General features: G+C 39.6%; 1 protein-coding gene and 1 non-coding gene across 2 annotated transcripts in view; both read left to right on the top strand.

Moving 5' to 3' along the window:
• ARHGAP24 (Rho GTPase activating protein 24) overlaps nt 1–26,005 on the top strand; it is a 518,143-nt gene that overhangs the window by 11,656 nt on the left and 480,482 nt on the right. The window lies entirely within an intron of this gene.
• Nucleotides 11,687–11,819, top strand: LOC115873390. The gene has a single exon (XR_004048387.1). It is a non-coding gene; the product is annotated as a small nucleolar RNA SNORA70 (small nucleolar RNA).

Genomic DNA, 26,005 nt, shown 5'->3' with positions numbered 1-26,005 from the left:
AAAAAAAAAAAAACAACTCCATTTATCACGGTGTTGCTCATGTGTCTAGTGGGAGGACTGTTGTTCCTTAATATCGTGGCCGCTACACCTCCCCGAACACTGTAGTTCTTTATTTTCGTCATTTTGTCAAATCCTCCTGGTCTTCAGTGAGCCAGGTTGTTTGAGCTCCGGAGTTCAGATCGTTAGTGAGCCTCCCTTCAATTCTTATGCCCATTCTTCTTCAGATGGCACACCTTCTCAATTTATTTCCTCAGCATAAAGATCGAATAAGTGCACTGAAAGGATACCACTCTGACACACAGCTTTCCTGATTTTAATCCATTCAACATCCCTTGTTCTGTTTGAATGATTGCCTCTTGGTCTATGTATAGGCTCCGCATGAACACAATGGAGGATTCTCATATTCCCATTGTAAATGTAATCCATAGATTGTTATGATTTATAAAATTGAATGCATTTTCAAAGTTAATAAAGCACAAGTAAACATATTTCTCTTAATCTCTGATTTCAGCCAAAACGTCATTGATATCAGCAATGATATCCCTCATCCAAGTCCTCTTTTTGATCAGGCTTGAATTTGCATCAGATCCCTCTCAATGTATTACTGCAGCTGTTCTTGAAATATTGTTAGAAAAAAATTACTATATATAATATCAATTTTTCTTAATACTTTCTACATTCATTAGGTTATCTTTCTTGATAATGGACACAGATATGAATATATTTCATTCTATTGGCTATGTAGTTGTTTTCTAAAGTTCATACTGAACTTCTTGAAACATCTCATTTGGTATTCCGTCAATTCCCGGAGCATCAGTTTTTGCTAATGTCTTCATTGTAGTTGGACTTTTTTCTTCAATTGCATCATTTCTTGATAATATTCTCTATCCTAAAATGACTGTATCAATTCTTTTTGATACAGTGACTGAGTATTCCTTCTTACATATTTTTATTCTTCTTGCATGGTTCACTATTTTGCACATAAATCTTTCAATAGTACAACTGAGTCTTGAATTTTCCTTCAGTTTTTTTAGCTTATGAAATGCAGTCTTTGACCTTCTCATTATAATTCTTTACTTTGTCTTCTGAAGTTGCCCTTTGAAATTGTATGCTTAGATCTTGCTTCTTATCACTTCTCCAGTCACTTTAGCTTTCTTCATTGAAGAGAAAGGTCCAGAGTTTTTCTCCCTTCCCTGTCTTTTTAATAAGTGTTTGACTACATCATGTGTATTGTTGTTGGTGTCATCCCCAAACCCCTCTTGTCTTTGGTCATTGTATCTTAAGGTTTTCAGTACCTAATCCTTCAGAAGGGGATCGCGGCTTCCTTCTTCCTAATCTGCTTAGTTTGGAAGCTCTGATGAAACCTGCTCACCGTGGATGACCCTGCTGGTGTATGAAATACCAGTGGCGTAGCTTTCTGCATGACGGTAGCATACAAGCCATCCCAATAAGTCACACTAACAGTTGAATGGTGATAGTCATGTAGAAGGTCAATGATATTGAGAGAACCTTCAGTAAAATGTACTGACGCAATTGCCACAACAATGAGCTGAAACACACCACAGACGGAGAAGATGGCTTAGGTTGCCATGAGTGTGTTTAAACTCAAAGGCACTTACAGCAGCGGCAGTGAGGGCACCTGCTATGTTCTTTATGTAGTATTTGGAGAGCATTGACTTCTTTAGAGACCATTTGAGGACTCCTGATAAAATGACTAACATCTAAATAGGCACCAACCCAATTAATCTAGTCTAGACTATCTACAACATCTATTGATCCAATTGTGTGGGAGGGTTTTTTTTTCCTTCTAGATATGATGAAGATGATACTATATTAGATCACAATGGATTTTCTAAACGTAGAAAAAGAAGTGATGCCAAGTGAAATATAACCTGAGGGTGACCTCTAAATTGTGATTGCTAACTCAAGAGTGAGCTCTAATTTTAAATATTTAATAATGCTTGAGGTAACAAAATCGAGAACTCTATCGAGAACTCTCTACAGAAAGTGCTGCTCTGTTAAAATCTGTGTCAGAAGGAGATAAATCCTACATTAACTCTCTAAAATAAGTCTAGATGTCTTGGAACTTGGATAGCTTTTCCTCTGTAACATCTGAGTCTCTTAGTATTAAAAATGTAAAATATTACTGTGATACTCATACAATAAAAAATGTATTTTATTTACTTTCTATTCTTTCTCTTAGTTAAAATCAGAGAAAACATTGCTTTCTTCTATACATCCATGCAGCATTAGGCATGACATTTAAGAGTGTTTATGGACATGGACTTCGGGGTCATGATGCTTGGATTTAATCTTACTAAGTCTGATAGACTGGGGAAATGATTTAGCTAGTCTAAGCATCAATTTATGCACAACGAGATAGTAATAGTATCTAGATCATTTAATCGCGGTGTATTTGAACTGCCAGAAGAACAAACAAACACATCTCGGAAGAAGTGGAAGCTGAATGCTCCTTAGACGTGAGGACAGACAGACTTAGTGTCTTACACTTTGGACACATTATCAGGAGGCATCAGCCCCTGTACAAAGGACATCATGTTTGGTAAAATATAAAGTATAAGGGGTCTGTGAACAAGAGGAAGACCCTCCAAGAGATGGATGAGTGCAGTGACTGCAGCAACAGGCTCAGTCGTACGCTAACGGTGAGCATGGCACATGATGGGCCGTGTTTCATTCTTGGGTCTATCAAGTCACTGTCAGAACAAACTTCATGACACCTAACAATGACAACAACATATTTATTTATGTAAAGAGATTGAAGTACTGCCAAATACCAAGCGTAATATCTTTATTATCATGATCAAAGAGTTTATATTTTAAAGATAGGCCTGCAACTATTTGTTTACTCATTTTCATCCATTACTTTTTCACACAATATTTATTATAGATTCCTAATGTGATTATAGTTATTACGCTTGATTCTAGAGCAAATAAAGGTGTCATAATGCCAGGTATGCGATGACAGGACATCTGCTTCAAAGAAATCTTTAGAAGCACAGGCTTCCCGTGATTTTACCAATCTGAATTTTTGGTTTTGAAATTCACCATGGCATTCCTTTCTTTCCCAGACACCATTAGTGGGGAATATATAATGGTGTGATATTGAAGATGATATTGAAGATGTTGCACACTTGGCCAGTGTTTTATTCTCCAAGACATAAAGTTGCTAACTGGAGTCAGCCAGGTGACACCTGAGAGCATTGCATGCCATTCTCATTAGGGGTCACGAGGTGGGTTGATTCTGACTCACAGTGACTACAGGAACTACTTTATATAACTCCTTTATAGAAATTTCTGGGCTATGCCCTTGGTAAAAGCACATCACCAAAATTTTCCCCAGCCTGGGTAGGTTTCAAAGATCAGCCTTTAGGTTATCAGTGGATTTCAAGCAGTTTGTGCCAGCTAAGAACAATGGGTTCGTCATTTCAACTTATAGTCTTGTTGGTAGATTTGGTCACATTTCCATGCCTAACTTCAAAGGAGGTTAGAAATGTAGCCCAGCTTTATCTTGGGAAGCAGAAGACAACATGGATCTTAAAGTTAGTAGCATGTGCCAGGGATGACTAAAATAGATACCCAGCATCCATGAAGATATTGTTAAAATGTAGTGAGTATTAATAGACATCTACAGTTAAATATTGTGATACATACATTAAAAAGGAAAATTATACACCAGAAGTCCAAGGAGAATTTCTCTAAAGAATAGACATTTAACCTGAGAATTTAAAGATGATATGACAAAAGAAAAAAACACAGGGCCTGGAGCACTGGTGGATTTGCAGGGAATCAATAATGGTTCAGCATTTCCGGTAATTAAGGAAGACCAGAGCAGGGTTGAAAGATGAATTTAGAGAAGAAAACACAGAGTAGTAGTGTTAGGCCAGGTTGTCTAGATAAAAAAAATCTTGTGACACTCATACATGTATGTGAAAGAGCTTTATATCAAGAGGTAATTATATATCAAGAGGCATCCCAGTTCAGTCCGTAAGTCCAGTTCCAGTGCATAAACCCCTGTCCAGATCATGTCGCTTCCTGGTAGTGCTGCCGAATGGTAACACAGGAAGATCGCAGGCCAGTGAGTGCAGAGTGTCATGGATCCAAAGTTGCTGGAAGCATAGCAGGGCCCTGACGGAACTCCGGGTCCATAACAGTCCCAGCATGCGAGAAGGTGAAGGGGCAGAGAGAGAGGGAAGGCCGCGGTTCTGTTCTTGACTTATAAGATGGCCACATCTCTAAGGAGGTATCATCAAGCTGTGGCCTGATTAACATATTATATTCCACCCCTACACGTTGATACAGCTTAAACCTGACGTAAGATCATCTAACTGCCACAGCAGCACAGGAAGGATCCAGCAAGTATTGTCAAGGATTTTGGATTTTATCCTGAATTCTAATTTATTTTTTATTTGCCCATTTACATTTCTTCTTCTTTTTTAATTGAGAGCACAGCAATGCAACTGGGCTCATTCAGTGGGTAGCCCCTTTTCACAGTTCTGGAATTCGCCTGGTATTCCTGTATGAGAACGGTTATTTTGAATGATGACATTATCTCCAGAAAAGTGATTGGAGATCAGCTGTGCTTTGGATAAGCTCTTGACCCTCTGTCGTCAATTAGCACATAAGCATGAATTAGGGGGACTTTTGATGGTAGAAGGAAGAGCTGACAAATCTGTTGCTATTGAAGTGGCAGCAGAGCATGTCTTGATAAGACAGATATTGGAGGTATGGTGGGTAGAAGGATGGGACAGGGTGAGAAAGCTTTGATGTTCATCGTTTTATTTAAATTTGACATAAGACAGTATTGGCACTTCCCTGAAAGGCAAGCATCAACCGGAACCAGGTTTTTAGTGTGCTTGTTTTTTTAACGGTGTCTAGAGTCAGACTGCCTGGAGGTTACATCCAAACTTTACCAAAAGCTATTTTTCTTGCATAAAAATCTTAATTTTATTATTCTCATCTATAATAATAAAAAAATACCAACATCAGAGATTTGATGTCTGTCTTATGTGAAATATTGTGTCTGGAATACTTGTACACACTTAATAACGGGCAGGTATTGATCCTGACAGTCCCTGTAAGGCCCAAATCATGAGGCCACTAACCGTACGACTGGCAGTTCAAGCCTGCCCGATAATACAATAGAAGAAGATACAGTACTCTGCTTCTCAAAGGTAATGGCCATGCAAACCTAAAGGGAAAGAGTTCTTCTCTGAACCCCCTGGGCTCCTGTGAGTCACAATGGACTTTGTGGCAACTGGTTTGCTTGGTTAATTTTTGCTATCACCATCATCATCACCATCATCATTGTTTCTATCATTCCATCAGAATATCCTTGACACTGTTATGTAGAACTCAGGATCTACAATATCTTCCTTAATAAATACATAATTTAAAATAATTGCTGAGACATCCATGTAAGGTTTCCAATGAAGTTATTTCTTTCTGGAAATACTAACTTTAAGGCAGAAGGTGACATTTTTTCACTGCAACCTGCCATCAAATCATGGAACACACGGAAAGCAGTCTCTTAAACAGGCTGATTTTTGGATTGCTGGTGTTATTTTTCTCTCTCTGCTTAATTACTTTTCTTGGAATTCGTTCCAAGGTTCTGAAAAGGATTGTAATTATAGTCTGTGGTACAGCAGGACTCTCTTTACAAAGCTGGTCCATCTGGAGAGAAGCAATATTGGCTTTGCTGTCTCCCAACACCTAAAGTGCAGCACCGTGCTGGAGATAAAACCAGTGGACTTTCATTCTTAGAGCTCAACTTTTAACATTTTATCATGGTGACCGATAGCTTAGCTAATATATGAAACCAGAGAGTCTGAAATACAGCACAAACACAAGCAGATTTCTATTATCTTATCTAGTTGATAAGAGAGAATTAGGAGAAAAATTAAGAATGGGTGAAAATAATATTTGAATATTTGCAATCTTGTTGTTTAGAAAAATGTAGTTTTTAAATTACTCTTTTTCTGTTAATATATGAAAAATTCATTGCTTTTTGTTACTTTTAAGCTTCTTTTAGATGTTCATGCTTCTAATTGTTGACGCTCCAGCCTGGCTAAATCCAGCTGAACTCTGTTTTTCTAATGCTATCACCATTACATGTATTCTTTTAGCACCATTTATCAATTTTCAACTACATAAATTTCAATTAAAACAAAAACATCGGGAGAACATTTTACAAATATGGAATCAGCCTCAGATGCAAAAATAATTTTTCTCACTTTCTTAGCTCTTGTCATTTAATATAATATTTTCATCCTTCTTAACAAGGCTCATTCATGTTGTAGCATGTATCAGTATAAGTAAAGAAGTATTTCAGCAAAATCACCGCAACATTCATTAAATGTAAGTATTGAAATGTAAAGCCATTGTTTGTCAACTATCCTCCATTTAACACTATTCACTTCTGAAGGAGGTATTTCTCTTTCTCCTGCAAGATAAGGCTTTCCATTCCTTTTCTACTCCTGTGAAGGGTTACCTTCTCAGAAACCCACAGGGGCAGTTCTACCCTGTGCTATCGGGTCACTATGAGTCAGAATTGACTTGACGGCAGTGCGTTTGAGACCCCCCACCACCACCACCCGCCCAAGTGAACTCTTTGATATACAGTGTGTCAAACTGGCAGTTTTGACATCCTCAAAGGGCTGAAAGCCCTCAAAAGGCTCATATCATATTCCTTTAAAATTCTTTGGGGACAAATGAGGAAGTCTGAAGTGGCAACATCAGGACTGATATCCCTAAATTAAAAATAAGATATCCCATGACAAAATCATCATGGGACCGTCTTTGCTGCCCCTGAAGAATGAGCACATACATTGTCATGAGGGAAAAAATCCTTCAGGGCAACTTTTCTGTCCTTTTTCTCACCGGTGCCATTTTCCATGATCATCCTGCATCCTTCAAGAAAATCTATAACGATTACCTGTTTGGAATCCCAAATCTCAGTGGTCAAAAAAATCTTTTGAACTGACTTCTCCACCTGAAATTTAATTGGCCCAATAGATCCCCTTGAAAGTCCATATTTTGGCCTTATTCTGAAGGCCCACTGATAAGACCAAGACCAAATATTACTAAGGGACTCTTTGTCAGTCATCCACTGATGGCAGAGTTATATGTGAGCATGTTTTGCTTACAATGACCATGTGTTCAGGAACTGGAACCCTTGCAGCAATAGTTTCTTCACTTGCCCTACTATTTCACAGTTTGTTATGACCAAATGCTATTCCATTGTATCACCTTGTATCACATGGGCTTATTCATTCTTCAGTTGGTGGCTGTGATGATTGTTTCCAAATCCTGGCTATCGTAAATAGTGCTGCAATGAAATTGATATGATGGGGCATCAGACGGAATATCTTTTAGATATAGATGGAGGATTAAAAATGTCAGGTCATATTGTAACTCTGTGTTTAGCCATTTGATGAATCATGCCCATCAAGTTTACTTGTTAAAATTCAATCTAACTGAAAAAAAGAAGAACTTCATATTTGATTTAAATTTCATTGTTGTCGCTCCACATTCTATGGATGCTCCTTGCCAAATTTGCAATAGGGAAGATGCACACTGGGCACCTGTTTGCCTTCTCTCTCTAGCATTTAGGGTATGCATATGTGCATATGTGTGTGTGTTTGAAAGCATGGCAAATGCAACAATCCTTAGTGTCTCTTTAAGATCTTTGGTACTGAGGGTCAGGCAGAAGCAAAGGGTTGTGAAAATGCAAATACATCCCTTGCTGAAGAGCCCTTTAAAACATAAGAATTAAGATATTAATACATATTTCAAATCATTCCATAGGGAGCCTATTTATTTTATGGGAACAACATAGCTGTGTCATATGCTCCTGTCTGCCAGGTTAGTATGTGTCTTTTGCTGAGCTTCCCATCTTCTTAGGTCCCAGATGGCAGGGTGCGCCATCTGTTCTTCTTTTTCACCTTGCAGATCTTAGGCTTTACGCAGCAAATCTCTTCCTCACCAGGTGGGGAAACCATACTTCACTTGGAGTCAGTAGATAGCCAAGTAACCCAAAAACCAAACTCACTGCCATCGAGGCTGGCTCTACCAACTCCATGAATAGTTAACGTGGAAAGTGGTGGTATGGCAGGTTGGTACACACTGCCATCAAATTGTATCTGCCTGCTGTTTTTTTACTGCATTCTTTGTTACATACTTGAGATAGTTCAGAGTAGGTCGTAAAGAGCCTACCATAAACAAGTAGCAACTGGGGAGGGAGTCCTGTGGCCCAGTGGCTAGAGATTCTCCCAGAGTTCCTTCTTTCCTGGTTTGAAGGGGTGATCACTTCTTCCTTTAAACTTTCTTCCATTGTCAGGAGGAGAAAAAGAGACAGTTGTGCTGGATATATGGATGTAATTGATTGCGTTGAATTCTGTTATCTCATAAAACAGTAAGGTAGCAGTTTGCTATCTGTGATTTTAGATCTCAGGCATCAGTTTAAGACAACAGGATATCACCTATCCTATATTATATTATGACAGCATATATAATAATTTTATATTTTCCAATTATAGCTCATTAAGCAAATGTACATAGTTTTCACTTACCCAGGTATGTAATACTAACATTCTCATTATCTCTAAAGATTCTCATACCATTTGGGTATTGAATTATTTATAAGAATAGACTTGAATTCAAATCCATTAATGAGCCTGATGACTTGCCATACACCTAAATACTGTTTTTCATATTCTAAAATGTGAATTCACTACATTCTATCATAATATGCATTGCACACATTTTAACTTACAAATTACATGTTGTTTCTCATTTAACTCACTGTGGCTGTTTAATAGGCAGTAGAAGAGTTAACAGAACATTACTATTTACCCACAGAATCCCCAACTCATCTTCGTGACCTAGATTTCTACTTAATGATATTTTTCTAAGTATAGGGTCACAAAACTTAATATATAGTTCAACCTCCACTGAAGTTTAGGAAAAAAATTAGTGCCTGTATCTCTTATGTGATCAACCTTTTGCTAACCTTTAGAAATTGTTAGAGGGATGACTAGAATAAACTCAGTCTGTACACAGGAGCTCACTGGCCTAGAAGAGGGTTGAATCTCCTATAATCCTGGACCTTTTAGAAGCATACACTGATACCTGATGCCTGTGAATGAGGGGAGTGTGCAGTGGGGAGCCAAGAGTCATCTGTAGGCAACTGGACATCCCCTTACAGGAGGGTTGCAGGGAGGAGATGAGCCAGTCAGGGTGCAGTGTAGCAATGATGGAACATACAACTTTCCTCTAGTTCCTAAATGCTTCCTCTCTCACCCCCAACCCTCTCCCCCCATACTCTTGATCCCAATTCTGGCTAAACCAGAGGATGTACACTGGTATAGATAGCAACGGGAAACACAGGGAATCCAGGACAGATGATCCCTTCAGGACCAGTGGTGAGCGTGGAGTTACCAGGAGGGCGAAGGGAAGGTGGGGTTAAAGGGGGAACCGATTACAAGGATCTACATATAACCTCCTCCCTGGGAGAAGGACAACAGAAAAGTGGGTAAAGGGAGACGCCAGACAGTGTAAGACATGACAAAATAATAATAATTTATAAATTATCAAGGATTCATGAGGGAAGGGGGAGCAGGGAGGGAGGGAAAAAATGTGCTGATACCAAGGGATCAAGTAGAAAGCAAATGTTTTGAGAATGATGAGGGCAACAAATGTACAAATGTGTTTGACACAACAGATGTATGGATGGATTGTGATAAGAGTTGTATGAGCCCCAATAAAATGATTTTTTTAAAAATTGGAACACGCAGCACATAATCACAGTAGTTGCTATATAAGGTGAAAAAATGTCTGGCTAGATAAAAATAATGCTAATTACCTGAATGGTCACTCTCCTGCCATCCTCTGGATCACACTATAATGACTTGAGCTTGTTGTCAATCAACCCTGGCTTGACCCCAATTCATGGTGATTCCATGCACAATAAAACACAATGCTGCCTGAAAAAAAAGAAAAGAAAAGAAGCGCCTACACGGAAAGTTTTTATAAAGCTACACAATGGTCACTGCACTGTGTGTTCACTGCTCATGCCCTCTCCAGAAAAGGCAGGAGCAGCGAGCGTGAGTTGTCAGTGTGGTTTAAGGCAGAGTTTGGGACTGAACTTCACTATTTACTTTGAAGCTGTCGCTTTGCCCTCGAAAAAATTCTAGGCTTACAACTTATACTCTCTCGGGATTTTAAAGATATTTCCCACATCCTGCCAATTACTGTTTTTCACAATGTATGTGCTAGTACAAGACTCCAGGGCTCTCTAGATTTGTGCAGCTTATTCTTCCATGAATGAGTTGTCTCATTTGTATTAGTCATTTTTCCCCAGACCTCTCTGTTAAACAGAATAATGAAATTGGGTGGCTTCAGAGTCACCGTTCAATTCTAGGGCAGCATACATTTTGCTAAGCCCCACAAAGGCCCCTGCTTTCTAAAAATGATCTTTAAGTTCTCATCATTTTCTCAGTGAGAAAACACTCTTAATTTATGAGATTAAAAAAAATTCTTCCAAAAGCATTGCATTTTCCTGTAAAATAAGCCCTGCTGGGTTCATAGGTGCTTTGGAAGTGGGTAGTTTGATTGTACAGTAGCAAGGTGTTGGCGATGCTGAGCAATATGCCACTTTCAAGCTACACGCAGACTTCCTAAGCACCCTAAGTTTCCTGTGAGCTCATATTTAGCATAGTTAAGCAAAAATCCTTTGTGAAGGCAGTTTTTGTCATTATCACAAATAGTGATATGATTGCTCTTTGAAGATACTCAGTGTTTTCAAAACTAACTCTTTAAAACATCATTATTTCACATTCAGGTGTGATGAAAATACAGAATTCATTTAAAATGATGTCTCCCTTTTTGACTCATTAAAAATGCTTAAGACCGTTTTAGCATCACAAATAAAGAGCTTGGAGCCTTTGAAGCTAAGTCGATTCAAAATTATGAGACGCAAAGTTCGAGAGATAGAAAAATTTGGCTGGATTTTTAAAGGAAGCATAAAGGTATTTATTGAACTATTTCTGTTGTGGTTGTTAATCTCCCCTAACTCATTACCTTGTACAGCTGCTATGCTGTACAAGGAGAGAAGTAGCTCCGTGTATAGCACAAGGGTGTAACTAGCGTAAGCGCAGCCCTTTATTTTCAGAAAATAAAAACTTAGAAAAAGTTTTCTTTTTTTTCCTCTTCTTCGCTGCAACAAAGACTACCCGAAGCCGTGGCCTGTCCCTGTGCATTTAAAATACATATATTTTCCTCTCTAGCTATCTGTTATGAGTTGAATCATATGCTCCCCAAACATGTGACAAAACATGTGACAAATTCTAATTATTATATAATTATCCTCCACATTTGTGATCTGATATAATTATCGCTCATTTGATTATTCCATGGGTTATAAAACACTGCCATTGAATGATGCCAACTGATGGTTTTGAACTACAGACCTTTTGGACCACAGCCCGACCACAGATCCTTCCCTATGTGTTATACATCCTATGATATTAATGAGGCAGGATTGGAAGCAGTTATATGACTGAGGCAGGATTTCGTCTTTAGGATGATGTAGCTATTGAGCTATAGATGGGTTAAACAAGCAAGCAGAGAAAGAGGGACCTTTGTAGCATCGCAGAAGAAGAGCAAGGCTCTGCAGCCTATTAAGCCGACCGTCCTCCTCCTCGTGGGGGCCGCTGTGCAATGGCTGCAAACAGCAAGCCTCCTGGGTAGTGTGAAGAAGAAGAAGCAGCAGCAGCAGCAGCAGCAGCAGCAGCAAGACATAAAAGATGTCATTTGGATCAAGGGTCCCTGCACTCCATGGGTAACTATGGAAAGGAGACAAAGCCTTTTCCTCAGAGCCAACAGCGGGAGCATTCTCTGGAAGGATCTCTAACCTCCTAAGCTGTGAGGGAATAGACTTCTGTTTGGCAGTGGCGGACCCTTGTGGTATTTCTGTTGTAGCAGCAGTAGATAATGGAGACGGGATTTGGTAGGGAAAGCATGGTGTGCTGTCCTGAGAGACACAGAAAAAGCAGACGTGGTTTCGGAATTAAATAACCGGCGGAGATAGGAAGATTTTTAAGGTCCCTACTTAGTGAAAACGTAGATTCCCTTGGAGACTGTATTGGTAGAACTGTGGCTGTCAGATGTACTTCTGGTGAGACGGCTGAGCAGGAGAGGTGTCAGACTGACGAGGGCATGGACAGTGAGAAGCAGGTGAAGGAGTGGTGGCACAACCCCCAGGGGCCGGGACAAGCCAGTGCAGAAGGCAGCTCCCGCAATGAGAAAGCTGACCCTCTCCCGGTAGGAGAGGGTGTCTCCGGACAACTGTCCAGGGAAATGCACTCGCTGGTCCGTGGCATGAGAGGACTGAATGTGAAACAAGGCCTATCATTCCTGATGTCAGGTGGATCTTGGCTGAAAGAAGAAATGACCAGAAACATGTTTGCATGTGTTTTGTTGACTTCCCAAAGGCATGTGCCTTGTTGGGATGACACCACACTCTGAATAACATTGAGAAGAATGGCAATTCCGGAAGACTTCTCATGCAGAACTGGTAAACACACCAAAAGAATTAGTCATTTGCATAGAACATGAAAATACTGTGTTGTTTAAAATCAAGAAAAATGTGAAGTAGGGTTGCTTCTACTCTCTCCATATCCTCCTACTATGTATTTATTCCATCTGTGTGCTAAACAAATAATCCAAGAAACTAAACTATATGAAGAACTATGCGCCATCAGGATCGGACAGTCATTGTATCAGGGACTAGACTTGATTATTTCTAACAAGTAGTGAAACTAATTTGTATTAAACTTGCTTCCATTGAGTCAGTGCTGACTCATGGCGGCTGCCGTACGTTCCTGAGACTGGAACTCGGTTTCGGGAGTAGAGGCGCAGGCTTCAGGGTGCCAGAGGAAAGATGCTGCTCTTGCTTTCTTGGCAAAGGCAAGAGCTCCGCCTTGGTACATTAAAGCTGAGGGCTGCTTCCGTGCTCTCCATGGCAGTGGGTGGCTCCTAGTAATGGTTCAAACACCAGTCAGGGGCATGTCCAGATACCGCTCTTTTCCTCTGCTATTTATTGACTAGAAACGATCACCCTTCCAAAAAAGGGCTGCAGAGCTCTTGATATGTGCATACAATTTGTCCTTGGCACAAAGTGTAAGAGACTTTGTCCCCGTCTTGTCATGTCAGGAATACTTTCTGATTTTCTGAGTCTCATTTTGTATCTCCGTGACCCCCACCCCCACCCCCGTGTCCCCCCGCTTCTCTCTCTCAGCAGCTGGACCAACGGGCATTTTCCCACCCATGAGATGGTCTAGAGTGGATGAGTCCTTGCTTTTGAGAATTCTGTTGTTTTCTGTGAATCTTGCTAATGTTGTTTTTAATTACATCTCAATGAAGTGTAAGACCTGAGACCTGTGTTTGAACTTTGGGACAGCTAAAGGAGAAGTGAGTCTGTCAGCTCACTCTGGCTCAAGGCCTCATATATTGATCTTACATAAGAAAAAAATGATTATACCAAAGGTCTTTGTAGCAGCGTTTGGCAAAATCTGTGGCCAAAAGTAAAGTATTTGTGGTCTTGTTTTAATGTCTTCATATGTAATCTCATATAGCAAGGTGATTGGTTAAATGAAAATCTAAGGTTTCCTTGTGATCATTGCCATATACCATACTAATACCATTCAATATTATGCCAATGCATATAATCCCCAACACTATGGAGATTAGATATCTCTTGTTCCAAGTCTATCATTTTTTAGAAGAGAAAATCAAGGGTCAGAGAAGATGACTCCTTCATACACCTGAGTATTTGTGATCAATGAAGTTCAGAATTCATTAGGTTTGCACATTTTGTGTTTATTCTTAGCTGGTTTCCAAAATCCATGTTTTAGGAGTAAGCACTTAAAGTAAAGAGTAGACCATAATCCATATTCTTATTTCTCAAAACAGGAATTGATGCATTCATTTTGAAACTTTAAAAGTATTCATCTTTGAAAATACTAGTGTAACTACTGTATAATGAGCAAGTCTCTCAAATTCTAACAGCTGTGTTTTCTTTGCTCTTATAATCATAGTGACCTCAAGCAGCATTCCTTTGTTGACCCAATAAAAAACTGAGGTGCATTTACCATAGAAAATGTTGCATTTGCTTAAAGTGAAGGCTAAGTGAGATCACCCTGCTGTGGTGAATAAACAAATATTCCTCAGTCGTTGGAACAGAGATAAGTGACAGACCATGAGCCATCACATGTCCTCAGTGCCAGAGCGGTCAGTACGCAACTCATGTTCTGAGTTGATATTTCATTTTAACAACAAGACATCATCTAGCCTATCCTATTCATGCTGTTAATATATTTCTTTTGGGCCTTTAAAAATTCGCTTAAGCATACATTTATACAATATAATTAGTTTTTACGTAGATTTACTATTTTGGTAACATACACATGCATACTTCAATAACATATATCAAAAGTTCAAATTGGTCTATCTTGGAAGAAGTAAGGCGTGAGTACTCCTTATGTGCAAGGATGGTAAGACTTTATCTTACATACTTTGGAGATGTTGTCAGGAGAGCCCCAACCCAGGAGAGGGACATCATGCTCGGTAAAGTGGAGAGAAAAAGGGGAAGCCCCTTGACAAGATAGATTGACACATTGGCTGCAACAAAGGGTTGAGGCACAGAAATAATTGTGAGGATGGTGAAGGGCCAGGCAGTGTTTCATTTTGTTCTACATCAAGTTGGAATCAACTCCACAGCACCTAACAGGAGAACTACACACTTTAATATCTCTGAACTGTATGGGCAAACTTTATTTACCTTAAGAAATCCAGTTGCCATCCAGTTGATGCAATTCTATGTGTCTTGAGTAGAACTGTGCTCCATAGGATTTTATGGACTGATTTTTTAGAAGTAGATTTCCTTATCTGAAATTCCAACTTTTTATTAAGAAGCCAAGTGTGTAAACCTTATGAATAACCCAGAAATGTCTTACCTTAAGAGGCAATGAGAAGTTTTATTTATATGTTAAGTATTAAAGTATCAGACAGACATTTAGCCTCTACTCAAGTACTCCTTCAACACAAGAACACTTTGTTCTAATAACCCAGCATTCTGTGATGCTCACCTTCCCAACATGATCGCTAAAGACAAAATGTGTACATAAGCAAATGTGGTGAAGAAAGCTGATGGTGCTTGACTATCAAAAGATATAGTGTCTGGGATCTTAAAGACTTGAAGTAAAACAAGCAGCCATCTAGCTGAGAATCAACAAACCCACATGGAAGACGCATACCAGTCGATGTGACCATGAGGTGTTGGCGGAGACAGGTAGCAGGCACCAGACGACCCAATAAAAAACAAAACGAAAACATGCTGTTGAGAACAAGGGGCTTCGGACCAGAGACCCCAAACCAATCTGTAGCCTATTAGACTATAGAAGAGTCACAAGGAGGAGACATGCCAGTCAGGGTGCAGTATAGCACCAACAAAACATACATCTTTCCTCTAGTTTTCTAATGCCCCCCACCCCCACCAACTATCATGACCCCAATTCTACCTTAGAAATCCGGCTAGACAAGAGTATGCACACTGGTCCAGATAAGAGTTCGAAACACAATCCAGGACAGATACACCCCCTCAGACCTATTTAGATACAATAGAAGGAAATTAACATTTAAGCTAAAATTTGAAGTGTGAAAGGAAAAACTCAATCATATAGGTAGAGTGAAGAGTATTCTGCGCAGGGACCTTGAATTTTCTACAGTAGAAAAACAGACATGTTTGTCTGTAACTTCATTAGGAGTTCTCAGTCATCTCTACTTCTACCTGAAAACAGTTTCAGCTCAGTGAACAGTGAATGCTGCTTTATTCTATCATCCAATCACCTACTGCTCTGAATGTATGTGTCTGACCTTTCCACAAGAGCCTCCTGTCGCCTTTTATTTCTATATTGATAAAGATTTCAGCTTAAATCGGGCCTAACCGCCACTGCCCTTTAATGTAATCGTGTTTGTTCTCCTAAGGGAAAGGAAAAGCATGCATCATGTTTTGCTTTCCTTCCGTACCCCTCTCCTTAATACTGTTCTCCAGCTGGAAGATAGAAGTCCAAGTCAATAGCTTCCTTTAGGAAATTCCCAGAGTCTGGTGAAAATCTCACGGAACAGTTAGATTTTATGTCAACTTGAACCTGTGTGAAAGTGTAAAGGTGAAGTCAACTTGTCAATCAGGTAACAACCTGATAATCCCTCCTTGAGGGGGTGGGTGTGGCTGTTTTACAAAGAGACACTGGGAAGTTCCCTTTCCTAGCTCTTGTGCTTTGCTTTCCTGTTGGGACTCTGTATCTACCCCCAGGCATGGCCTCATGTGGACCACCAACCTAGAGAGCTGTTGGTACCCTACCATGCTGTCACCGACCATGGGATGCTGAAACCACAAGTCTGTGATCTTTTTGCTTCCCTGTTCACCTTTTCTGCATCATTGGCCTACAGCCTGAAGAGGGCTTGGCTAGCATCAAACCCATGACCTTGAGTAGGACTGGGCTGGGATGTCTTCCTGATATAAAATTCTGTGTTATTTAAATATGAGTGTCAGTGGTTTTGTTTCTCTAGACAACCTAGCTTAAGACCCGTCTGATAGGCTTGCTGTGATATCTCCTACCCAATTGTAATCTTCAGACCAGGAACTCCTTTGCATAGTACAGTGGGTACTCAATTCATGTCTGTTAAGGGAACTTAAATTCCAGACCCTGGTAAAGGACATTATGCTTGATAAAACTGAAAAATAGGAAGACCCTCAATAATAGGATCGTCAGAGTGCCTACAATGGGCTCAAACATATCAACAATTGTGAAGATGACGCAGGACTGAGCCTAGCTTCTCTCTGTTGTAGAGTCGCTATAAACTGGAACAGACTAGACAGCCCTTAACAACATAACAGTAAATTAATGTTTAACATGAACATCCTATTTAGTCTAATTTTACTTGTAGATTAGTTGTCCAGAGTGGTTAGTCTCCACATTGACATGAGAGACGATACTGTTTAAAATTAGTAATTAGTAAAGTTTTAACTTCATTCCTAATGCTTCAAAGTATTAGTCTTACATTTTTTTGTTAACACAAAGTTTGCAACATATATAGCAGAATATAAAGGCAGTAAGTAAGGGCTGAGTCATGCGTGCATACTGGCTCTTTGTACTCTGTTGCTGCCATGATATCTAGTTGAGTTTCACTGGGGCCAGCCCATGTGTGCAGAGCCCAGCTGCTCCGGAGGGTGTGCACAGCTGTGATGCTTGGAAGACAAGAGCCACACCTCTTCCCTCGGCTGCCTCGGTGTTGAAAAGCTTCATTGTGCCATCCATGCTACTCAGGGACGCCCCTTCTGAAGTGTGAATATCGAGCTCCTAATTTAGTGTTAAACTAATTTGAAATATTAGTCATCTCCTGTCTAAAAATCACTAGGAATTCTTCGAGGTAAATTACTTTGAAGATGAATCTGCCAGTGCAGACACATTTGTAAATGTGATTGCGTCAGGCACAGACAAACCCGTGGGCGTACAGGTATGAGTCGGGCTCCTAGGGCTTCTGAGGCTCTAAATCTCTATGGGAGCAGACAGAGTGGTGGGTAGTTTTGAACTGCAACTTGCGTCTAGCAGTTCAACATTTAACCTGAAGGCATGAGTAGAGATTTTGTGAGCTCTATCTCCTCCTTTTAGACATACAGAGTGCAGTTTCTGTGGACTTATAGGTGGGTGAGTGGTATTCCCTGTCAAACCGTGAGAACGCTAGAAAGGACCAGAGGATCTGGGTGTTGGCTCTGCCTCTGCCTCTTAAACCTTGACTAAGAATGATTCTGGTGTCTCATTTTCTCATCTGAAAAATGTAATACTAATTTCGAGGGCCTCTGGTGTTTCTTTTAAGTTGAAATTTCAATTTTTTAATGGATATTTTATTGCTATTCTGTATATTCTATTAGCCTTCACACACAGACAGAATAATAAAATGGGCGAGCTTCACTATGAATAGGATTTTTTTTCCATTTTTGCCTGTATAAATATTTGTATTGAAGGGAGAAGTCCATGCTGCACCAAAGCCATTGGTGAAAAATCCAAGGCAACAAGAACTGAAATAGCTCAACAAATGAATGCAATCCTGAAAGCGCTCACTTACTGACCAACTGAGGGCCAGACCTGTACACTTGTGCTCATTCCAAAGAACGGTACACAACAGAATGCAGATGTCATTGAATAATAGCATCAGTATCACACGTGAGTAATATTTTCCTAATGATAATTTTAAAAACAGTTGTAGCAATACATCAACAGGCAGCAGCCAGAAACTCCAACCAGATTCAGAAAATCGTGTGGGAAAAGAGCTATCATTGCTGATGTCAGATGGGTGTTACCTGAAAGCAGAAGATGCCAGAAAGAAGTGTACTAGTGGTTATTGACTCCATGGTGACATTTGACTGTGTGGAAGACCACACATCTTGGATACCATTGGGAAGAATGTTAACTCCAAGACGCGTGTGCTCATGGGGGACCTGTACATAAACCTAAAGCCATCACCAGACCAGAGCAAGTAGATACTGCATAGTTTAAAATCAGTAGAAGTGTGTTTCTTTCTGTTGTCCTGTCACCATACTTATCCAAACTGCATAGTTAGTGAATAATCTAAGAAGCTGGACTATATAAAAAAATGCAATGTTTAAGATTAGAAGACTCACGCATATGCCTGTACTATGCAAATGACAAGCTTGCTGGCAGAAAATGAAGAGTGTTTAAAGCATGTACTGATGAAGACTAGGGACTACACTCTTCAGGATGGATTCCATTTCACCGTAAGAAAAACCTTCACCAGACCAGTAAGCACCATGGTGATGAATGGAGAAAAGATTCAAGTTTTCAAGGATTTCGTTTGGATCTGTAATTAACTCCCATGAGGCAGCAGCTAAGGTATCAAATGTCATACTACCTAGAAAATTCTTTCAAAAGACCTCTGTAAAGATGTCGTTCTGAGGACTTCGTTGTGCTTGATGGAAGCTATGGTGTTTTCAGTCTCCTCGTGTGCTTTCAAAGCTGGATGCTAACAAGGAAATCTCCAGAAGAATGTATGCCTTTAAGTAATGATGTTGTTGAAGAATATACCATGGATTACCAGAAGAGCAACAAATTTATCTTGGAAGACGGATAGCAAGAATGTTTCTTACAAGCAAGGAAGGCAAGATTTTGTCTATACAGTTTTAGACATTTTATCAGGAGGGACTCCCTTGAGAAGAACCCTAGAGTAACTCACTCACTCACTCAACCATTCCTTATCTCACTCACTCACTCTCTCACTCACTCACTCACCCACTCACTCTCTCGCCCACCCACCCACCCACTCACTCACCCACCCACTCACTCACTCACTCACTCACTGCCATTGAGTTAATGGTGTCTCTTAGCACCTAGGACTTTCTAACACTTTACCTCTTTACTGGAATTTTACCTCTTTACTGGAAAGCCCGTCTTTCAACCATGGAGCAGCTGGTGGTTTCAAACTGCTTATCTAAAGTAAAGGGTTAGAAAAAAGATGAAAACGTTCAAGCAGGTGTATTGACACAATAGCTGCGCCAGTGGCCACAGACATAGCAATAATCTCAAAGGTGGCACAGAGCTGGGGAGTGTTGTGGTCACTATAAGAGTCACTATGAGTCAGCTCCAACTGCATCACACCTAAAAATAATGGCAACAGATACTTGTCAAAGTTCTATTTTAACCCCCTTTATAGTTTTATTGATGCAGAACTCATGTACCACACAAGTCAATGGCTTGGCTATATTAAAAGAATTGTGCAGCCCTCACCACAATGAATTTTAGGACATTTTATTCATATCTGTAATCCTTGTGATTACCTCCTCAATTCCTCCAACCTCCTTGTCATAACCCAAGAGACTATTTATCTATTTATTGTCTGTAGAGAGTCATCTAACCAGTATTGCATACAAAGAAACTCATAAAAACCCCACTATAGGAATAAAAAAATAAAACAGACAAGCCTCAATCCAAAAGAAAGCAGAAAATTAAAAAAACTAGAACAAATTAAAACTGTGTCCAAAGTGAGCCATCAGCTAGTCTACCTAGAAGCACACCAACCCATGTGATCCAAAGATGTTAAGTAATAAAATCAAAGCTCAAAAGGTGGGATTGTATTAGACCTTGATTTCTGAGCATCTGGTTTACAGAAGGTTATGAATGACAGGGAAAGCCTAAATCCATTTGCAGAATCTCCATGGGAATTGAACCTCCATTGAATTCCTTCAAACCATTGACTAGGCATGGGAATAGCATTGTTTTAGGACAGAGTGCATGGGAACGTGAACTTTAATGCAGACATAAAGCGAAAAATCACGCTTACAGTTATCGATGCTGACTCATAGCAAACCCTATAGAATAGGGTCAAATTGCCCTTGGAGATTTCCAAGACTATAACTCTTTACAAGAAAAGAACACCTCATTTTTTTTCTCCATTGGAGCATCTGGTGGCTCTAATTGCTGTCTTGTGGTTAGTACCCTAAAGCATAACGACTCTACCACCTGGGTTCCCCAATGCAGATAAACAGGTTCAATTTTAACATCATCTGTTTTCCCCTTTGATCCATTGGGGTTTCTTTTCTATGTTTGTTTGTTGTTTTTTTAGTTCCTGCCTTCTTTTGGAGACTTTGTTATGTCATCATGATAATGACCAGTTAGGGAACATGTGTCAAAAATTGATAGATAGTACATCTGCTTCCTTTTATGTAGTCACTAGGTGCGGACGTGTAACCCCTCAAGGTACCCTCTTTGAACCTCTCTCTGGAGACCCGTAGTTTCTCCTGGGAGAGAGATAGAGGGCGAGCTCTGGCGGGGTGTCTTTGAGTTGATGAGAGTAGCAGCAAAGTGTGCTTTAGGGAATCAAACTTAGAAGGTTTCTGTTGTTATATTGATCACAAAAGTCCTTCACACTTAATAGCAAAAGTAAATGACAGTACGACTTTTGAGAAGATGTTTGGCCTAAAAAAAGTTTTTAGGCTCTTTCTTTCTCCATGAGATCTTTAGTCTTAAGATTTCCACCAACCAAAGAACCAAAGACAGCAAAAGAACCAACCCCACTGCCACTGTGACCATTCGGACTCATAGTGACCTATGCAGGGTTCTTAACCTATAAATCATTGTGGGAGAGACAGCCTCATCTTTCTCCCATTGAACCGATGGTGGGTTTGAACCATCAATCTTTCTGTTTGCAGTTCTGTGTTTGCTCAACAGTACCACCAGGGGTTCCTCATATAGCACTATTTTTTAAATAAATCATTTTATTGGGTGCTCTTACAGCGCTTATAACAATCCATACATCAATTGTATCAAGCATATTTGTACATATGTTGCCATCATCAATTTCAAAACATTTTATTTCTACTTAAACCCGTGGTACTAGCTCCTCTTTTTTCCTTCCCCTCTCTGCCCTCCCAACCTCATGAACCCTTGATAAAATATAAATTATTACTTTCATATCTTACACCATCCACTGTCTCCCTTCACCCATGTTTCTGTTGTTTACCCCCTCTTAAAAATTTAAAAAATAGAATGTGATTTTCATTGTGCTAGTATTTTCCCTTTTAATTGTATAACTAAAGTTAAATTTGATATGTTTCAAGGCTATTGTTGCAAATTTCTTTCTCATGCCACATTTTTTGTTTGACTAATTACTGCAGTACATATTTTGCATGTTAATTTAGATCTCTTCTTCAGAATGAGTACTTAAAGCAATGCGTTATGTAAAATAGCAAGGTGGTGAATTGGCAACGCAAAATGGCTAATATTCAGAAAATTACTATTGCATTCAAGGAGATTTTAATTTGTTTTAGTTGGAAAAAGTTCATCTTTCTTTCTCTTTTTATGTTTCCTCCTTTCTTCCCTCCCAATCTTCCTTATTTTACTAAAATAAGCCATCATTGAGTATCTGTTGTCTGTCTTGTTTGCCCTCTAGAGCACACTTTAGGATAGACCCGGTTCTGTTGTTAGAAAGTCCATATAAATTTTATCAAACTATTAGTGTATTTTAAAATAGATCTGAAGGTAGAATAGCATACATATTATTGCAATAAATTTATTTTCCACAAGTTTAAGGATTACGTATGAGAAATTGTATATCTTTATATGATGGTTCTTTGTCTCTATATTAGCAAAACACAAGGCTTGACAAAAGTAGTTTACAATATCCTTCCCAGAAAATCACAAGCTGTATTTGTGACTCTTTCTCTGCAGCAATGCTAATCAGTATGGCCTCCATTTTTAACTCATTTACTAGCAGGACTGGAGGATTTGGAACTCACTCATGCACAGTGCTCATCAGTTTCCCTGTTGATCAAAAATATACATTTCTAAAACATTAAGCTTGGGATTGGGAAACTAATGTGAGAAACTAGAATAACAAGAACTGTAGTGTCAACATGACTGTGTATAATGATTAGCTATTGTGTTAGACAGGGTTTTCTAGAGAAACAAAACCAGGACACTTATGATTTACATATATGTAGCATGAAGGAATATAACAGTTAATTAGTCCACACACCAGTACAGAGGGCTCAGTTCAACTCACTTCCATGGAACAGATAATATACTGGCAGTCCTTCAACTTAAGCGGGTTGCTGGGTCCAAGGTCAAGGAAGCAGACAACTGAGTCTTTCCTAGGACACTGCAGGCAGTCTGGCCACAGGCAATAGGGCAGGTCACAAGCAGTCAGTAGCTGGGAACTTAGCAAAGCAGGCTGAGTGGGATATTGAACTCAAGCAAAGCAAAACAACAGCATCTGACAGCCTCAAGCTCAAGCAATGTACACAGCAGCAGTGTGGTGACGAAGGTCTCAAAGGAACCTCAAATTCTAGTGACACAATCCATGGGTTTGCTGTCCCACAGGTAGTGTAGCCCACAAGTTGAGAGAGAGAACTAGCTAAAGCAGCCATACACTGGTCAGATCACCAGAGAGCAAGAGAGAGAGGGGCTGGCCCTGCCAAGCCATTTATCTCTTTGCCCTCCAATCAAACTGAGACCTTATTAATCCCACATATTCCTATTGGCCAGGTTGGCACAATAAATCTATGTATCACAGCTATAAAGTGTGTCACATGACAATAGTGGAAATATTAAAGCTGAAACATAAAAAATAAATAAAATAATTAATATTAAATTTATTTTTATACATTTCAGAGATCCAAAGTTTTCCCTATAATATATATTTGGATTTAATATCTTCTTTATTGAGAAAGAAGGCACAAGTTATAGCCCTGAGAACTAGCCATCAGTGAACATATGACTAAGTCAGTGGATTGTCATGAACATTACATAAGCTATGAAATGACTTAACATCATGCTTGTCATGCTATTTAGTAGAATTACCAACCTACAACCAACTACTGATGCCAACAACTAAAGAAACAAACTAAAACATATTATTATTTGCTTTGCAACCCATTATGTGTCATGACAGAAGCAAACATGAATTTTAAAACCCTGAGATGTGGCCTCCGTCATCCCCTCCATCACTCAAGGCAGACTTGGCTTTGCCATTTACTCTCCCGTTCCTGGTGTTCTCAGGTGTCCATGTGCCAGTTGGGACTCACATACAGTGACCTTATTTATATCCGACAGAGCACAATACCACCTGCTTCTGTACTGTATCGCACAGAGCAGTCTTGCCTATTTCTGCACACCAGCTCCACACTCTTTGTTATGTGTGATCTCACTGTTGTATCACTTGGTCAAGCCATCTCTTTGAAAATCTTCCTATTTTTCACTGATCCTCTACTTTATCAAACCGGATAGCTTTCTCTAGGATTTGGACATTTCTGATAGCATTTCCAAAACCATCCACACATTTAAGGAGCATTGTAGCCATACTTCTTCCAAGACACATGTGTTTGTTTTTCTGGACGTCCAGCAAACATCCAATAGTCTTCACTAAAATCACTACTAACCATGTGCTTAAATGCTTTTTCTGTCTTACTCATTGTCAACAGCATCCTAGGCAGCCATGAGAAACTGGGCAAGGTGTCCTGTGAGACGATACCATCTGCCAGCTCGTTCTTAGACTCACTAGCCATTGTATTACCCCTCTAAGCCTTTTGCATCTCATTGTTGTTAGAACAATTTCCACTTGTGCTTCATCAGAGACTAAGAACACCAGGAATTCACGAGAAGACAATGGAGGTCGCTCTTTCTACTTTAGATATATGTGTTACAGCTAGTTTTCATATTTCCACAAAGGCCACCTATATATTGTTTTAGCCAGCATTCACTAGTGTCTCTAAATTTAAGAACAAAAACAACAAGAATGACGCAATCAAATGGATTTAATGCACCTTAGGTATATGGGATGCAAGCAAATGCATAATAGGTAGAACTCAAAATCTATTATTTCTGTCACCCCTCTGGAAGGAAGCAAATAAAAGTATGTTTAGGAAGAAGAGATTCAATTTGCAAACATTGCAACCCATTTTAAACACCAACCAGATGCCATTCAGTCAATTCTGATCTCCTGTATGTCAATGGAACGGTGCTCTATTGGCTTTTCTGTTTTCTATTTTCTTTAGGTGAAAGTTTGCAGAGAAAATTCAATTTCCCTTTTGATAGTTTACAATCATCCTGATTTTCTACTGCTTTCTGTCTTCAAATCTCTGCTTTGTGGAAAATGTCTTTTTGTTCTTACATAATTGACTTTTCTAAGAAACATGATCTAGGGTTTTATTATTTATTTGATGGACCTCTGTATTGTTTTACTGAAAGGTGGTCTTGGGGGAAGAACGTTAATTATTTTGGGTGTATTAAGGCCTTGGGGGTTCTTCTAGTCTCTGTTAAACCAATTAGTGTAGTTTGCGTGGGGGTATGAATTTGATTTTTTTTTCAATTAGATTTTTGGTTCTACATTTTTGCCCATTCTTTTCCAGACCCTCTATTGCTACCCTGGCCAGAGCATTCTGTATTGGTAGCTGGGCACCATGTAGTGCTTATGGTGCTTGAGTCATGTAAGTTAAGGTTGTGCCTTTGAAAGAATTGTACCCTTGAATCTAGGCTTTTCTTCATTCTCTTTGCTCTGGATGGGAGGAGACTGATAGCTGTGGCTTAAATTGCTGCTTTCAAGCTTTTAAGACCCCAGATGCTAAAGTAGGATACAGGACATTGCCTTTGTGAATTATATGGTGTCAACTGACTTAGGTATCCCCCAAGTCGATGATTCTTCACTTGTTAGCCAAGTCACTTCATCCTGTATGTTGTTTGGGAATGTCTTAAGACGTTTTCATGATTGTGCCCTTTGTGAGTTCTATTATCTATAGTAATATGACTACATCACTTACTTTTCTATGTAGAAATAGCCACATCCAAACCTCTATCCCTAGGTGGGCATGGTCCCTTACATTCTCCTATACCTGTTTGGCCTACCTAGCTATCTGTGTATCCATTTGTAAATCACCGGTACTTCTGTTGTTTCGGGACTGTTCATCTCAGAGTAAGTAATGTAGCCCCTGACAAAGAGTGATTCTGACTCATAGGAAACCTATGTAGGGTTTCTGAGTTTTAAATCATTCAACAGGAACAGATAGCCTCATTTTTTACCCCAAAATAAGCTGGTGGATTTGAACCACTGACCTTGTGGTTAGCAGTCCAATGCTGACCTGACATCACGAGGGCTGTTATAAATACAGTAGTTGCTCTTTATTCTTGTATATTTCACGGTGTCTTCCTTCGCCTCAGTTATGTGGCCTTGACATTCTTCACACTGTCTAGCTGTTCCCTTCCCCATTCTGAAAGCATGGCTTGAACCCAGTGGGCAATTTATTTTCCCTCCCATTACCATCCCATGTAGCCCTCACACAATGTTCTTTCATTTGGTTTGTTCTTTTCTGTGCATAAACCTTTACTTTTGTTTTAAATTGTGGCCTCATACCTGAACAATA

Source organism: Echinops telfairi, unplaced genomic scaffold (assembly GCF_000313985.2).
Source record: "Echinops telfairi isolate 266 unplaced genomic scaffold, ASM31398v2 ScPeMD7_7468;HRSCAF=8506_0, whole genome shotgun sequence".
NCBI classification, from domain to species: Eukaryota; Metazoa; Chordata; class Mammalia; order Afrosoricida; family Tenrecidae; genus Echinops; species Echinops telfairi.
The sequence above is the reverse complement of the archived record's forward strand: the minus strand, read 5'-3'. Positions and strand labels throughout refer to the sequence as shown.